The sequence below is a fragment of the Furipterus horrens genome, unplaced genomic scaffold (assembly GCF_987537825.1).
Source record: "Furipterus horrens unplaced genomic scaffold, mFurHor1.1.pri manual_scaffold_12, whole genome shotgun sequence".
In the NCBI taxonomy this organism is placed as follows: Eukaryota; Metazoa; Chordata; class Mammalia; order Chiroptera; family Furipteridae; genus Furipterus; species Furipterus horrens.
Genome location: NW_028327182.1, coordinates 2,343,801 through 2,360,935, shown reverse-complemented (window position 1 = coordinate 2,360,935; position 17,135 = coordinate 2,343,801). Strand labels below are relative to the sequence as shown.

At 52.0% G+C, this 17,135-nt stretch overlaps 1 pseudogene; it reads right to left on the bottom strand.

Annotated features, from left to right (window-relative positions):
- Positions 1-11,218: 11,218 nt before the first annotated feature.
- LOC149995806 (monofunctional C1-tetrahydrofolate synthase, mitochondrial pseudogene) lies at positions 11,219-11,843 on the bottom strand (annotated as a pseudogene).
- Positions 11,844-17,135: the final 5,292 nt, after the last annotated feature.

The window sequence follows — 17,135 nt, the reverse complement described above, 5'->3', positions numbered from 1 at the left end:
GCAAAATGGTTGGGACTCATAGGAAAAGTGATCAGAGGTCAGCTCTGTGGTTACCAGGGGTGGTGGTGGAGGGAGGTGAAGGGGAGAGAGGGCAGATTGGGGGCAACTGCTCAAAAGGGACAGACTTCCCTAGGGACCTGCCGTACCACGTGACGGCTGTCGTTAACATGCCATGCGGTGTTCAGTGTAGATTCTAAGTTCTCAACACAAGAAAAAAAACCGTTTTCTTCCTTCCTTCCTTCTGTCATCTATGTGAGATGATGGATGTTAACTGGACTCATCGCTGAATCGTTTCAGTCAGATCGTTCTGCTGCACACCTTGGTCTATATACAGTGTTGTATTCAACCATATCTCAATAAACCTGGGAAAAGTACATAAATGAAAAAATAAAAAAGAATTGGTTAGACTACCACCCATCAGTAGAGGGGATTACGTACAGTGTCAGACTGAAATTTACACCAGATGGAGACATTTACCAGATCTGAGATTTCTATCGGTATTTCCAAACGCATCCATAGGTTGACAAACATTTCTTGAGTACCTACTCTATTCATATCTCCTGAAAATTTATAGGAATATAAGAATTTTTAATAATGTATTCCTGAGGATTGTCTGTCTAGTAGCTAAGACATATGTGTAGAGAGATTCTTTCAATAAAGCTTTGAATGCCCAGCGTCCACTGGGTGGGGGTGAACCAGGGTTGCCCCTCCAGACTGGGCATGTCTCCTCCAGGCTCCCAGAGCCCCTACCACGCCCTGTTGGCCGCCGGCCACTTCCTCTCAGCGGAGGCGACTGCCAGTGACCAAAGCCACGGGATTTGCAATCTCTGCTCTCGTTTGTGAAAAGAAAAGTGGTATCTACAGTGAGTTTGTTGCCAAGAATAGAGAAAAATCAAATGAGTGAGGGGCCCCACATATATCAGACACATCAGGACCATGGGCTGAAGATCACCCCCTTGTGTCCACTGGGCGTGGGTTCATGCAACAAATGCTCGTGTTCACTCCGTGCCAGATCGCGAGCCAGGGGCTGGGACGTAAAGATGAGTAGGACGCGCAGCCCGCCTCCGAAAGGCTTGCGTTCCTGCAATGGGAGAAAGACGCGTGAACCACGCGCGCCTGCCCCTGAGCAGTCTGCTCCCTTTCTAACGTCGGTGCTTTCATGGCGGGGACCAAGAGAAAAAAAATCTTTGGAGAAGGATAGAAACGATTTCTTAAAAAGTAGTGTTCAGAGTAACAAGGGATGCCATAAGCCCCAGGAAGAGTGTCTGTCTTCTCGGGTAGTTCTCCAAACCTGCAGGTCCTACCATAGCAGACCTGTCCGTACAAAGCGGACTCCATTTCATGCTTGAAAGGGCAACTGTACAGTCTTCAGCCCGAGAGCAGAAGAGCCGGTCCTACTCTACTGGCTTCAGAGACGTAGAGATAAAACCTTGCTGCCAGAGTCAGAGGAAGGGGCGAAGCCTAAAGCCTGGAATGCGGATTGCACCCCAACCTTTCTCTCAATACCCAGCCGCCCTGGCCTGGGTTTGCAGGAGTTTGCGTCCTGCACCATGTAAGCTAGAGACTCCCAGAAGGCCACAGCCTGCCATCGGCCTGGGTACATGTGTGGGGCATGCTGAGCAGCACGTGAACCACACACGTGACGACGAGGTGCGTGCTAAAGTCATCGCGTGCCTTGAGCCCCTACTTCTCTGTCCCACCACTTGCTGCTGCTCAGATATTGCCAGACCCACCCCTGCTGTCATCCTTCTCAAAATGAGCTGTGGGGTCATCCCCCTCTCTTATGGGCTTCTGACCCCAGTGTGCCTGCCTGTAGGCACCGTTGGCCCCAATAACCGAGGGACGGCTTCTGTCTTTACCACGTTTCCAGGACATGAGTTTTGAGCTCTGGATCTTATGGCCCAAAATTATATTCTTTATTTTCTTAAAATCATTATAGTGTAGAGGAAAGAAGGCGTGGTTTTGAGGCCTGAGAGACCCAAGTCCAAATCTTTATCATCTTAATTATCAGCTCTGCGACCTTGAACAAAGGCTTAAACTCTCTGAGCAAGGCTTTCTCAACCGCTACGGTTTGCGGGGAAGACCACACGTCCATTACGTGAGGCCACCGGAGGGCCTAACGGACAGCGGGCACTTGCAAGGATACTTGTCCATTATCATTCGAATCAAGTGTGATTATTATCGGTTGTCTATCCTGAAAGAAATAACTAACCCTCACGCGCGGCCTAATTATGTGCAGGCAGTCAGCTAGATGATTTCACTCTGCTTACTACTAATCGTTGCAAGATGCTACTTACTATTTGAGAAACCTTTACTCGGAGAGATTACGTGCTTTATGGGAGTTAACCAATGTGCTTTTCACAACATACTGTTATTCCCCTACTTGATAGAAGATGAGACTAAAACATAGAGGTCAGGTGACTGGTCCAAGGTCACAGATGGGAAGTGGCAGGGAGCAAATGGCCAGGTTGAGACTTTTTCTCCAATCCTCCCCCCCTCCGCCCCCCAGTCCCTGGTGCACTGAGACAAGTCTGGGCATAGCGCACCATGAGAAGTGTTTGAGTCCCGTCCTGGGAGAGCCTGGGGACATTACTGTCTAGGGTCCCATGGCACACCCTCCAGCACCAGCACATCCAGCCCAGAACGTCACGCAGAGCTCCCCGCAGCCCTGGGGCCCCTCTAGAATGAAACAGAATCCATAGATTCCAACCCATGAAATGGACGGAGAACGCGCCGCACCTACTTTGCATTTCCCCCTCTGACCATCCTTATACTGGTTCACAGGCGTCTTAGGAGAACAAGCTTCGCCGTGAGAAACGCCAGCCAACGGAACTGTGTTGCGGTCCCACTGAGCAAGTCACAGCTCACCACAGCTGAGGAAGGGGGTCCCGTAAGGTCCCTGCGGTCCCGTAAGGTCCCTGCTGTCCCGGTGTCCCACCGGGCAGGACTCCAGGCGGTGCAGAGCTCTGGAAGATGCTGCCCTGAGCGCGAGGAGGGTCCCGCCTGCCCTGGAGCTCCGGGACGTCAGGACACCTGGCAGCAGAGGAGGGAGGTGGGGCAGAAAGGGGGGTGGACACCACCTCTCGTCCTCGGTGGCCGGGACCTCCAGCAGCACTCCAGCCCGAGCACGCGCTCCTCCTAGAAGCAGGGCGCAATCATCTGCACCAGGTGATGCGAGGAATTTAAAAATCTGCACCCATTGACCCCACCCACCCTGTTCCAAATGATCCGTGAGCCCCAGGCTGCCTTCCAGGATCCCCAAGTTCAGACAGCTTGCAGGGGCACCTCCCTCTCCCCACCCCGGGCTGGTCCTGCACCTCCCAGTCCCCCCCTCGGGGTTCTTGTGATTCCACAAAGCGGGGAGCACTCCCGGGGCTGGCGGAGGGAGACGGAGAGCAGCCCCTCCTGACGCTGCTCCCCCAGCCTTCAGCCCTTCCCCGGGGACGTCCACGTGGGATTCTTCATGTGAAGCGTCTCCGCGTCGCGCTGAGCTACTGTTCTCACTCAAACTTCGCGGCAAATGTGCTTTCAGGGCAGCGGCAGGCGCAGAGCCGGGGAGGCAGAGGAGGGAGGAGCAGGGGAGGGAACCGAACCCGCCGACGCAGGCCTGGCTGGGCACAGGCGTCTCCGCGAGGAGGAAAGAGCGCAGTAAGAAAAGCCAGGGCGCCTCGAAGGCAGGGGACAACCGCCCACCCCCGGGGGCCGGCTCTGGCTCACCGCCTGGAACCCCTCCATCAGTAACTGGTGGCGCGGAATTGGCCTGCATCCTGACTCCCGTCACCGCCCCACAAGGAGTCCCGTTCAGGTTCCCTTGGTTCTGTCGCAGGAAGCAAGGCGCGGAACACGCCGCTCTCTTGGCTTCAGCTCTGGAAGCCCGGAGGTGTCCTCCACGCCCGGGGAGGATGACATCACGGGACCGGCTGCCGTCTCTGGCACGGGGCGGCTGTCGCTGCAGCGGGGCTCTTGGCCCCCAGCCCCAGTCTGGGCGCGCACCCGTGCGGCACTGATGAATCACCGCTCCGTCCCTCCCGGGAAGGGGCTGGGGAGGGAGGGGTCCTCGCGCCAAGGCCCGAGCTGGGCCAGGGGGCTGCGCTGTCTGCAGTGCCCACTCCACTTTGCAGACTCCAGTGGGAGGGCGGCCAAGAGCCTCGGAGTAGGCGCTGGGGCCAAGGGAGCCTGCAGGACGCCCCTGCTTGGACGCAGGACACCCTCCCCTGACTCCACCCCACGTTTGCTTTGGCAGAATTATTAAACATCTGTGACGCTCCCACGCAGGGCAGTGGACCGACGGCCTCGGCCTCACCTGCGATCTTGACGGACATGCAGGAGCTCAGACGCACCTGGGATCTGCTGACCCAGACGGTGCCTTTCCCGGGTCCCCAGGGGGCCCACGTGCACGCTTCAGCCGAGGAGCACCAACTCCAGACGGTGCCCTGGGATAAACAGGACATTCTTTGTGCTGCGCGTAGTGCCGGCTGCTGAGGATAAATGCGTCTCATGGAAATGAGTCACTTTTCCTGGGAGACAAGAGAGCTGGGTGTCTGGGGAAGAGCGAGCTTCTTTCCAAAGGAAGAATTATTCCAGGGGCAGACGAGAGACAGAGCTCGGGCGAGTGTCACTTTCTGCTGTGTCTTCATTTGACTGAACTTGCCTCTCAGAGGTCACCCAGGTGGAGAGTTGGTGCTTCCGTTTCTGCTCCAAATCATCTTTTGTCATTTCGACTTAATGGAAAAACCCAGTGGCATTTCAGAGACAAATTGTCCAGGTGCACAGTTATTTTTAGAAGGACGTGGACCACAACACATCCATTCTGCAAACAGAAGAAGAAGTCAGCCGTGGCTGGCCTCCTGCAGCGGTGAGCAACACCCAGAGGCGGCGGGACAGACTGACTTCTGCCCAGAGGGGCGCAGCACGGAGCACCCCGCAAGCGCAGACTCAGCGCTGGCGCCCAGCGCCCTCCGAGGGAGAGCAGAGCCTCTCCCGCAGCTTGGGGACCTCCGAACGAATGGTGTCTGCTTTCACGTCAGAAACACGGGAGATGCACGACGCTGTTCCCTGGCATTGTCCTTTTATTTTCTCAGTCCCTGCGTGAGGTCATCTCTAAATGAGGTACAGCCACCTGTAAACCTACTAACAGCGTGGCTGTGCGCCACCAAGTCCTCGGTCTCGGGCCAAGCATCTCCTGTCTGCTGCCAGCATCCCGACACGGGGACAGGACACGTGAGATCACAAGTGAGGAAAAACCTCAGCTTCCTCCCAGCTCTTGAGAGAAGGAATAACGCATCCAACCGTCTGAACCACCGCGGGAAAGTGCTATGGTTTCCCCCACTTCACAAATACAGAGACTGACGGGGTGTATGTTCTCCTAGGGCACACATGGTCACAGTTCTTATGACTAAATATTAAAGATACTGACATGCCCGTGACGCGGGGCTCCCAAGATGGCAATTCTGTCCTGCAAGAGACCTGCTGTCTAGAAGGTGCTGTCTTTTCGGTACATACACTCTTTTTAAATACCGCAGGTTCTGCCGAGAGGGGGGAAAACGGAGTTCATGTCTGTCCCTGAAACCTCACTGTGCCTTACACACGGTCTGGAAAGCAGGGTGCTGGAAGGGGATAGAGAGATACAGAAAGGACAGACAAAATGCATGCTTTTGCTCCCTTGTTTTTGACTGGGGCAGGCCCAGGAAACACTCAATTCCATCCATCAGGGAAAGGAGAAAGTTTCAACAGTTTCAGGCAGAATTCTCTGCAGGTTTACAGGTATGAGTTATGGCTGAGGAGGAAATATTAGACATCTACCTCTCACCAGAGACAGCTCTGCCCTTGGCCGTTTTGTTGGCAGGCTTCCTGCTGCAAATGCCAATGTGTCTGTCACTCCATCTGGGACCCCCTACAGGCCACAATCCCACGAAATGTCAGCGTAAATGAAAACCTGCCGGGAGGACGGACACGCGGCCCCTCGTGTTTGTCGCTTGAAACGGCCTGGGCAGTTCGGTGCTCTCCGAGAAGGCAGTGCTCTTTTTCACAGGTGCAGACAGTGATGGGGGCGCGAGTCTGTTCTGCGCCTCTCGTTTCCACGCCACAACCGCGGGGGTGCCAGTGAGGCGGGAGGCGGGCCGACACCCCCTAGTCATTCAGTGAACGCTGTCCAAGTGCCCTGGTGTGGCGTTCAATCGCGTACCCAGAGATGAAAGAGAAATAGGCATTTATCCCACCTAAGAGTTTCCAGTTTAATCTAAAACAAAGACAAATACTCGAATAGCACGTTGCAGACGGCACAGGGAATAGGCAGCATAGAAGCAGACAAACCAAGTCCTGCTGGAGCTCAGACCAGGAAGCAACGGCCTCAGGCTGGCGAGGAAGGCCTGCGTCCTTCTTAGAGGGAGGGTGGAGCATCACGGACAGGGACGAGAGGGAGGACCATTGTGTTCGGGACACGGTGCTCTGTGTGATGGGGACCTGTTTGGTGCTGGGGGTCTGGGGCTGAAGGAAGAAGCTCAGGTGGTGGAGAGCGTCAGTCACAGCCAGGTGGCTAGTGAGGAGAGAGGCCAGGAAGAAGTTTGGGGTCAGGTGGAGGAGAATCTTGAGTGTCAGATGGAGGATTCACTGTTTCTGCGGGGTCCAGGAACCAGTGACTGTAGGTTGGCCAGCAGTGGGACGTAACCAGGGGTCACAGAAGCAAAAGTTTTCATCTGTCACATCAAACCTGGGGAGAGGCCGCTGGTCAGACACCAACATACCAAGGAATAATATTTTTGCCAAACAGAAAAAGAGGAGCTACTCTTTGGAGGTAAGGCTGCGGGGGGGTAGGGATGGGTGACTTCCTGTTCGCTGGAGTTTGCTCATTCTTTCTGTGTTTGGTTTCACACAACATTAACCGAGCATCTGTTACGTGGATTTATAGTCCCTTCTCAAAACAATTAATAGCCCCTCAATTCACTGCTAGGTAACATAGTGATGGGCACAGAGTAAGTGCTCAATAAATAATTTAATAAACTCTAGTGAATGAATCATTTAAATAAATTATATCTCTGGTCAATAAGTCAAGACCAAAGGCTTCCAATGTACGCAACAGGTGTAAGATGTTAGCAAAAACCATTTACTCTGTTTCTGGTTGAATGTTTTTATGCCCAGCTAAGTATTTTAAGAGTCTGGTGATAAATGCAAAAATTTTGCAGCAAATACATGGGATATTTATTTATTTATTTACTGAATGAACGAGTTAATGATGAATCAGGCAAATACATACACATTTTTATTATATATGTGAAATAAGTCTGGGGGCACATCATAATCATCATCATCGTCATCATCATCATTGGCAGCCGTCCGTCTCGAGAGACGATGGCGTAGCTTCTTGAGAGTCTATCTGCACCGCCGAGAATGGCTGTGCAGTCCGATTCGGGAGTGACAATCCCTGCCGCACTTGGTACAGGTGAAGGCAGATGGCTGTTGTTGCTGCTGCTGACGCTGCTTCCGCCTCGATCTTTTCTGGACCGCCTCCTCGTTGCGCGCAGCCTCCGCGCGTGACGTACCTTGTCTGACCGCGAGCCTCCAGGCTAGGCGGTCGTCTGCTTGAACTTCCCATGTGTTGAGATTGATGGAGCATTGTGTCATGTCCTTTTTGCAGATGTCTTTGAACCGCAGTTTTGGACGCCCTGTCATCCTCTGGCCTTCTGCTAGCTCGCCGTAGAGGAGGTCTTTGGGGATACGGCCTGCATCCATTCTTTTGACATGGCCGAGCCACCTGAGGCATCTCTCACTAAGAACTGCATGCAAACTGCTCATGTTGGCTCGCATCAGCACCTCGGTGTTGGGGACCTTATCCTGCCAGGCGACATGCAGGACGCGTCGCAGGCACCTCATGTGGAAGCTGTTGAGTTTCCTTTCGTGCCTTGCGTAGGTGGTCCACGTCTCGCTGCCATAGAGGAGAGTGCTGAGTACGCAGGCTTGGTAGATGCGCAGTCTGGTTTTCTCAGTGAGGCTGGGATTGTTCCACACTCGCCGGTTCAGTTTGGCCATAACTGTGGCTGCCCTGGCGATTCTCCGGTTGACCTCCAAGTCGACTGACAGAGAGCTCGAGATGGTGGACCCGAGGTAAGTGAAATCGTTGACAACCTCCAGGGTGTATCCGTCGATGGTGATGCATGGGGGAGTCCCCGTGCCTTGAGCCATAACGTTCGTCTTCGTCAGGCTGATGGCTAGTCTGAACTCCTTGCATGCGTGGGAAAGGCAAGTGACTAGCTGCTGGAGTCCCTCTTCGGAGTGTGATGTCAAGGCTGCGTCGTCGGCGAAGAGCATCTCACGGACGAGCACCTCTTTGACTTTGGTCTTGGCTCGTAGACGGGCCAGGTTGTAGAGCTTGCCATCGGATCTGGTGTGAATGAAGACACCCTCGCTGCAGTCCTTAAAGGCGTATTGGAGGAGCATGGAGAAGAAGATTCCGAACAGCGTAGGCGCGAGGACGCAGCCCTGCTTTACTCCGCTGCTGACTGGGAAGGCCTCAGAGGTTGCGCCGTTGTAGGACACCGTGCTGTGCATGTTGTCGTGAAAGGACATGACCACAGCAAGCAGATGTGGTGGACAGCCAATCTTCCGTAGCAAGCTGAAGAGTGCGCTTCGACTGACCAGATCAAACGCCTTCGTGAGGTCGATAAAGGCGAGGTAGAGTGGTTTATGCTGCTCGTGACACTTCTCCTGCAGCTGGCGTAGGGAGAAGATCATGTCCACTGTTGATCGGCCAGCTCTGAAGCCACACTGGGACTCTGGGTAGACGTGGGAAGCAAGGGTCTGCAGGCGGGCAAGAGCGACCCGGGCGAATACTTTGCCGACGATGCTGAGGAGAGAGATGCCCCAGTAGTTGTTGCAGTCGCTGCGGTCTCCTTTGTTCTTGTACATGGTGATAAAGTTGGCGTCTCTCATATCCTGGGGGATGTAACCCTCCTTCCAGCAGAGACAGAGTAGATGGTGGAGCGGCTGTAGCAGGACTGGTTTCCCTCTCTTTAGGATTTCTGGGGGGATTCCGTCGCTTCCTGGTGCTTTCCCGCAAGCAAGGCGGTCGATGGCTTTGCCGAGCTCTGCCGCAGTAGGTGGGGTGTCTAGCTCTTCCATGACTGGTAGGTCTGGGATGGCGTTAAGAGCAGTGTCTGTTACGGTGTTCTTCGTTGCGTACAGCTCGAGGTAGTGCTCGGTCCACCGCCACATTTGCTGTTCCTGGTCAGTGATGACCTCACCTGTCTTGGACTTAAGGGGGGCGATCTTGGAGGGGATTGGGCCTGTTGCCTTCTTGATACCCTCATACATTCCTCGTGCGTTGCCTATATCGGCGGCTTCCTGAATGCTTCTGCACAGGTTTAGCCAATAGGTGTTGGCACAGTGGCGGGCGGTCTTCTGGACTTTGTTCCTGGCAGCCCGTAGAGCTTGAAGTGTACTGGGAGTGGGCGTGGCCTTGTAAGCCAGTAGGGCCTTCCTCTTAGCCTCGATCACGGGTTCCATTTCTTCCCAGTGGGCCTCGTACCAGTCAGCGTTCTTCCGCTCTTTCTTCCCGTAAGCAATAATGGCGGAGTTGTATATGGCGTCGCGGAGACGTGGCCAATTGGATTCGATAATGTCATCTGCCGCCACTCCCTCGCCGAGTGCATCTTCCATCTTGTTGATGAATTGCTGGGTCTTAACTGGGTTGCTGGCACAACTGGTGTTGATGCGTGGGCGACCCTTCATCTTGGAGTGGTGCAACCTCTTCGGCATTATGCGCACCTTGCTTACCACGAGGGCATGGTCCGTGTCGCAGTCTGCACTGTGGTAGCTGCGGGTGAGGAGGGTGCTGCCAATATCCGTTCTTCTGGTGATGACGAGGTCAAGCTGGTGCCAATGGCGGGAGCGGGGGTGCCTCCATGACACCTGGTGGATCTCTTTGCACTTGAAGAATGTGTTTATCACGCACAGGCCGTGGTGACACAAAAGCTCAAGCAGTCGCTGACCATTCTCATTGATCTTTCCTCTCCCAAAGTTTCCGAGGCAGGTGGGCCAGGCCATGTGGTCGGCTCCTACTCTTGCGTTGAAGTCTCCAAGGAGATAGAGAGCGTTACTTCTGGGAATCTTGGATAACGCTTCGTCCAGTGCATGGTAGAACTGTTCTTTCTCTTCGGTGGTGGCGCAGAGGGTTGGGGCATACGCGCTAAGAATGCTGACTGGGCCGAAAGTTGTTGACAATCGGAGGGTAAGTAATCTCTCTGTGCCTCCTGTGGGTGGCTCTATGGAGTTAACAAGCGTGTTCTTCACAGCAAACCCAACACCGTGCTGTCTTGGTTGGTCCGGAGACTTCCCTTGCCAGTAGAAGGTGTAGTTGGTTTCTCTGATAGTTCCGTTGTCGGCCAACCGGGTCTCCTGTAGAGCCGCAATGTCGATGTTTAGTCGTGCCAGTTCCCTGTCGATGTCGGCGGTTTTCCTGGCACCCTTGATCCACGGAAGGTCTGCAGTAAGTCCGGGGCACATGGTCCTGATGTTCCAGCTAGCGAGGCGAAGAGCCGGAGGCTTCTTTCTTGTTGTTTGCTTGGAATTAACTGGTGCGGGTGTTTTGTGGCCCACTTTTCGAGAGGCGCCTCTCTGATCCCCACGCACCCAGTGGGGCAGGCGAGCCATGGCGAGACGGCACCTAATTGGCTGGGGCTGCCCAGCTTGAGGCGGGCGGTAGCTGTCCAGTGAGGTGCGATGACCTCTCCCACCGTCAGAGGAGACCCCTGGCGCTCGTTTCCTTCGCCAATCGGATGAGCTTATAACCGGTATCTGTCTCCTCCCATGTTAAGTCGACATCTTGCGATGACGCTGGAGTGTCCTCTCCAGTGAAGCTGAAGCTACAGAGCCTGGGCAGGGTGATATGGAGGGTCTGCTGTTGCCCATGCAGCAGACCCCCCCTCTCTTCGCAGCTGAAGGGTCCAAGGGAAAGACGGAGTCAATACAGCTTGGCTTCAGGTGCGCCGCAGGAGTTGCCGGTGTTGACTACAACGTCAAACCGCCTTAGGGACTCCGGCTCCGGATTTTCTGTCGGGGTTTACTCCCTTAGCCTTTCCCCTGAAGAGGTATGCCGCAAGGCAGCGGAGGTTTTTTGGAGTCAGAGTTTTCCTTCTCTGATGTGCCCTGACTGGAAGATCGAACCAGCGACACTTAGCTCGCAGGCCGACGCCCAATCCACCGAGCCAAACCAGCCAGGGGGTTTCTAGCTAAAACGTGGTGACTTGCTTTGAAGCTGAGGGGTTTTCCACTGGGAGCTCATTGTCATGGACCCTTTCCTCTGGAACAGGCATTGCAGGGTGGCCTCCAAAGACCCATGGGCGCCTACGACCAAGATCTTCTTTCCATCTAAGTTGACACCTGACTTTTCAAGAAGTTCAATTACAGCCCTGGCCACGGGTGAAAAAACATTCGTGGGCATCCCCACGTACCAGCTTCCCCAGGTTTACATCTGTTACTCCATCCACATCCTTTTCTGGCTTCAGGGCATTGAGGACTTTGTTGCTAAAGGAGTTCTCAGAGATCTGAAGGGCGAGGCCATGTACCTTGGTGTCTTCATTGATCTTTAAGATTTCATCTATAATCTCATCCTCGCCGCTCTCTGGAGGAAGGCAAATGTGAGTGATGTTCAGGCCAGCCTGAATAATAGCAAGGACCGGCTTAAAGGCAGGGTTTTTCTCTTGTAATAAACGCAGGACTTCTTTTGAATTCTGAATGACTTCTCTGACGATCGAGTTCCGCGCCGGGGGCGCCCGGCTGCCCGGACCGTGGCTGCTGCCGGCCTGGGCGTTCTGCTGCCGCTGCCGCTGCCGCTGCCCAAGCAGGCACATCATAATATTCAGAAACATATTGTCAGGACATCTCGGTCACAAAGAGAAGGAAATCTTACCCTTGGAGACAGCATTGTGCTGAGTGACATAAGCCAGCCAGAGAAAGACAAGTGCCGCATGATCTCACTCGTATGTGGACTCGCACGAACAACATAAACAAACGAACAAAATAGAAAACAGCTGTCAGAGGAAGGGGTTGTGGGGGCCGAGTGACAAAGGGGAAGGGATGGAGAGAAAACACCAGCCCTCACAGACGGGCAGCAGTGTGGTGAGGACCAGAGGGAAGGGGGAGGGGGAGGCAGGAGAGGGGACAGGGGGTGAGTGGTGATGGGAGGGGACTGACTTCGGGTGGTGCACACACAGTACAGTGTGCAGGTGATGTGTTATAGAGTGTACCCCTGAAACCTATATAATATTGTTAACCAGTATCACCCCAATAAGTTCAATAAATTTTTTTTTTTAATTTCATGAATGAAATGTAAGTTGAATCTGCAAGTCACTTGCAACATTCAGATATCCTGACAATATGTTTCTGAATATTGTGACTTCTAAAATTACAATATTTAATACTAAAAAGTCGATGTAGTTCATACATCCATGTACCTGAGATATGACCTTATTTGAACAGATTAACCTAGTCATACAAATTGTAGTAAATTGAACTCAGTTTAAATCATCTGATTATTGTTCCCCCTTCTATTATGAATTTTAGTTTGCACTTTTTATAAAGAGCATGTCAGTACGTGTGTGTATATAGACATCCAGAAGTAGATATGCAATACAGTTGTTAAGAAACCACAGAAATTGTTAAGTCATAAACAAAGCTGTGAATCTATAGAACCTGTCATCATATCGATTAAACCAGAAGCATCAAGAGTTACACGCCTCTGGATGCTGAAATGTTGTCAATAAAACAGTGAAACTGTTAAATCCTTGCAGACAGGTAGAAAATGTGATTCCTGACGTCGTGTCTGTGGAAATTTTAAGTAGTTTAATGAACTTAAAGGAGAGCAATGATTCATCCTCGAGCGCTCTGAAGGTATTTCCTCTGCTGTGGAGACTTAATTAACGACTTATCTGGTCGGGGCAAGGACATGTCCCTGACAGGGAAGTGGGGGACAGAAAGATGCAGAACGGAAAGGAACCGGACCAGGTTGAGTCCTCACGCCGCAGGCCACTGTGCATCAGGTCAGGAGGGAAGCTCCAGGCAGGCTTCCACGGGTGGATGTGTCATCCCAAGCCCGTTGCCCGGGGCTGGGCGTGCTCTGGTTTCCGGCACCCAGTGTGGATCCACGGCTGGGGTCCGCCTCAGCTGTCTCTGCCTGATGAGGACTGATCATGGCACAGGCCCCTCACTCCGCCGCCCTCGTGGATCATCTCACTGACAGAATTAACAGCTCAGCCGCTGGAAGGCTACTCATTTAAGGTGCGTGGGCCCAGCAGCGACCGCGTGGGAGAACCCCCACTGCCGTCTCCCACCTGAGTGGGGCCTGGCGACTCCCGGGGAGAAGGTCTGGGGAGAGTGCATACTTCAGTGCTCACACAGATGAGAACTGAAATGCGGGTACCCAGGAAGCTTTGTGCTAATTTGAGCAACAATCTGGAAATTGATAGAACTCAAAAAGAGCCCCAGTAAACCCTATTTTTCAGGTTACCTATAATTCTTTATTAATTGTATAAATAGCATTTCAGGGAGAATGTGGCAAATGCTTACGAGGACATATAGTGTTAAGTATCTTTAAGATTCCAATGTCGAATGATTGCTATACCAATTAAAAAGCATTCTGTCCCCTCCCCCCCAACGAGATCGTCCTTTCAGTTTATCAAAACTGGTCTGAGAAACGCTTCTGCACACACTTGGTTGTTTCTATTCCGGTGCTCTGCGTCCTTGGATGGGGGAGGCCAGGGGTTCCGCAGCTGTGGGTTTAGTTCCACCAGAAAATGGCCCTCTGCCAGTCGCAAGTCCGTGTCTCACCCACGCTTCTGACCTACTGGGTGCAGGTGCGCGGTCCCAGCGCCCTCATCTGGAATTCCTCTCGTTCTCCCAAGCAGCCCACGGAACTCACGCCAGTCCGTTAGGTACTAGGTCACCAATTTATCATAAAAGGCTGTAACTCAGGAATGGCCACACGGAAGGGGGGGCAAAGGTCTCCCCAAATCTCCACATGTTCCCCAGCCCAGAAGCTCTGTGAACCCCCTCCTTTGGGCTGTTATGAAGCCTTCGTTACATAGTCATGAGTGATTCATTCATTGACTATTGGTGATTGGTTCAAACTCCAGCCCCTCAGCCCTCCTGGGAGGATGCAGAAAGTCACGGGCTGAGGGGGGCTGAAAGTTCTAACCCTCTAAGCACGTGGCTGGGTCCCCTGGCAACCAGGCCCCCAACCTCAGGTTGGCTAGGGGCTTCCCAAAAGCCACCTCGTTAATGGAACAGGCAACTGTATTGCTTTTGTCGCAGGAAATTCCAAAGGTTGTAGGTGCTCCGTACCAGAAACAGGACGGAGACAAAATCCATGTTTCTCACAGTGGGCGACCACAGGACCCAGGAAGGCATGACGGGGTCTAGGTCACCAGTGTCCTGTGACCTGAGACTGCCCAGACAGACCTCCGAGGGTGCCCTTCCATGGCAAAGCCACCGAATGAGGAAAAACTGCTCCTCACCCCCAGGACTTGGGGAGCAGAGTGAAGACTTCGGAAGCCACACCCTTCGTAGACAGCTGAGCGTGAGGAACACTGGTTCTGGGGTGTTGGTGTAGCGGTTTGTGAAATGAAATGTTTCATGTGAATAAGAAACGGGCCACTTCTCGGGGGGTGGGGGGGACGGGGGTGAGATACTTTAGAAAATGCTAGCTTCTACTTCTTTGACATGAAAGTAGAATCTGTATTTTAGGACTTATTTGCACATTATAGAAACTAAGCAAAAGATACAAATGTTTTTCTTAAAATAAAACCTGCAGTTTATTCACACCCTGATTTAATACTTGGGCTACTTGAGTTAAGAGTTCTATCATCTACTCACACTGATTTTGCTATTTAACACTAGCTGATCAGATTTTAGTCCTAAGCCCTCCAAAGAGCTAACGAAGGCCAGCTTCCTTGGAGGGCTCACCTGATGTTGGAGTGACGTGATCAATAGTTGTTCTCTAATTTGGAAAAACACAATCTGAATTTGTTCTGAGGTGTCAGGACGGAAGAAACCTTTTGTCAGAACGATAAACTTGGTACGCAAAGGCTACAAAGGCGCAAATTGGTGGACTGACATTTTCATCTACTTTCACACAAGCATAATGGCAGATATAAAACACGCAATGAATATAAATTAGAATTACGCGTCTGCCATTTTGTATTGTGTTTCCATGGGCTACAAATGAAAAATGAACCGATCGACTTGAAAGGGGAGAAGTAATTGGGGGCAGAGGCCAGTAACGAAGAGCAAGGCTTGGGTGGGGGGGGGGTGTCTGTGTGGATTCTTGCTAATCTATCTGCGTTCCCGTTTTCTGGTTCGTGCACTCTAGTTAACGTGGCTTAATCAACACAACAAACCAAAATGCTTTGTCTTCTTCCTTCCGGATTTTCTTCTTTAATTAAATTGACTTGTTCTTCAAAAGGGCACTGCTTCATGTAGATGGAATTTGTCGGCCTTTGGCACCAGCAACCTGTCATGTAGATTCCAGGCCAACCTAGGACACGTCATAGAAGGCAGGGGGACTTCTATGACACGCTCAGTGCTGCCTCTTCACTCCTCTGCGCCTCTGTGTTACCGTGGCATTTGGTCTGCTGACCCAGATAGCTGCTGGGACTGATGGGTAGGTATTGTCTACAGCGAGGATGTGCTCATCAGAAGGATGTTCATATCCCAGGTGGGAAGGAGTGGGCTGGCCCGAGATTTCATCACACCCCTCATAACGGCACACGATTTAAAACTTATGAATGGTCTATTGCTGGAAATTCGTTATTAATATATCCAAACTGTAGGGGACCGTGGGTAACTGAAAGCCCAGAAAGCAAGACTGTGGATAAGAGGGAATTATTGTCCACCACAAAATGTGAACAGTGCTTATCTCTTGTGGTAATTTAGACAGTTATTTTCTTTTCTTCTTTGTGTGTTCCTTTATTTTCCAGTTTTTTATAATTAATATGTATTGTTTTGTAGACAGAGGGGTTAAGGGAGGCGTTAGTGATACCATCCCATGGGCAGACACTAAATAATCAACCTTTAAAGAATAAATGGCCTTTACCGGGTGGAGAAGAGAAAGTCAGGAGACAGGGACAGCTGGACAAGGACTCACAGACGGAAAAGCATATAGTTGCTTGGGAACAGACAGCAGAGCAGAGGATTACCTGTCCACCTGCGCACAAGCACGTAAGCAGGTAAGGAAGGATGAAGAAAACACGGTCATGTAGTTTAGATTTCATCTTGTAGCTGCAACCTTTTCCACTGGAAAGAACCTCTTCTTTCTCTTAATCCCCTTGCAGGGCTCACATTACTTGCTATATTTTCGGTGTAAAATCATTGCTGTTCTTATCTATTCTAAAAAATGTAAGCGCATGAAGGGCAGAATCTATCGATTATTTGCTGTATCTTCACTGTGTTTAGCACAGAGCCATAAATAGAGTAGACAGTCAAAATGAAGTATGTCAGATGAGTAGTGTTTCTCACTCCTGGATCATAAAGATAGAGTCTTGATAATTTCCCTAAAATATAGGTCACCTCAGATGTTTCTTTCAAAGAAATAAGAAAGTTCTAACTCATTGGTTTAGGGTGAAACTGCAGGCAAAGGCCGAAGCACTGGGAGCCAAGTCTTGAAGGTGCTGACCCGGGGCTAGAATGGTCAATTACACATCTTCCTGCGGAATCCTGAGAGACCTGAAGCGCTGAACTGCTGTAAACACTCATCTCACAGAGCAGAGGGTTCTCTGTGACGCCATAAAAGGTTTACCAAGAACAATAAGGTTAAATGTTACCCTTACTAAACCTACGTGTGGTTTGGGAATCCCCATGTGGAAAGAGCACCAAATCTGCAATAGAATAATATCACCGCTGCCTCCTCCGAGATGCCGACAATGAGCGTGGGAACCGAGGCCCGCAGGGGCCGTGACACATCACAGGCGAGTTGACTCTGTGCTGGAAGGGCATCCCTTTCCATGAAATAGTTTGTTCAGCCCCCCCACACTGAAGTTCACCCACGCCACTCAAGGTAATCATGAACCTGAAAGTCGGCTCAACAGGTCGCAAAGGGCTTCCTGGGTCAGAGGCCCACCTGTCCCGAAGGCCACAGGCTCCGGCAGGAT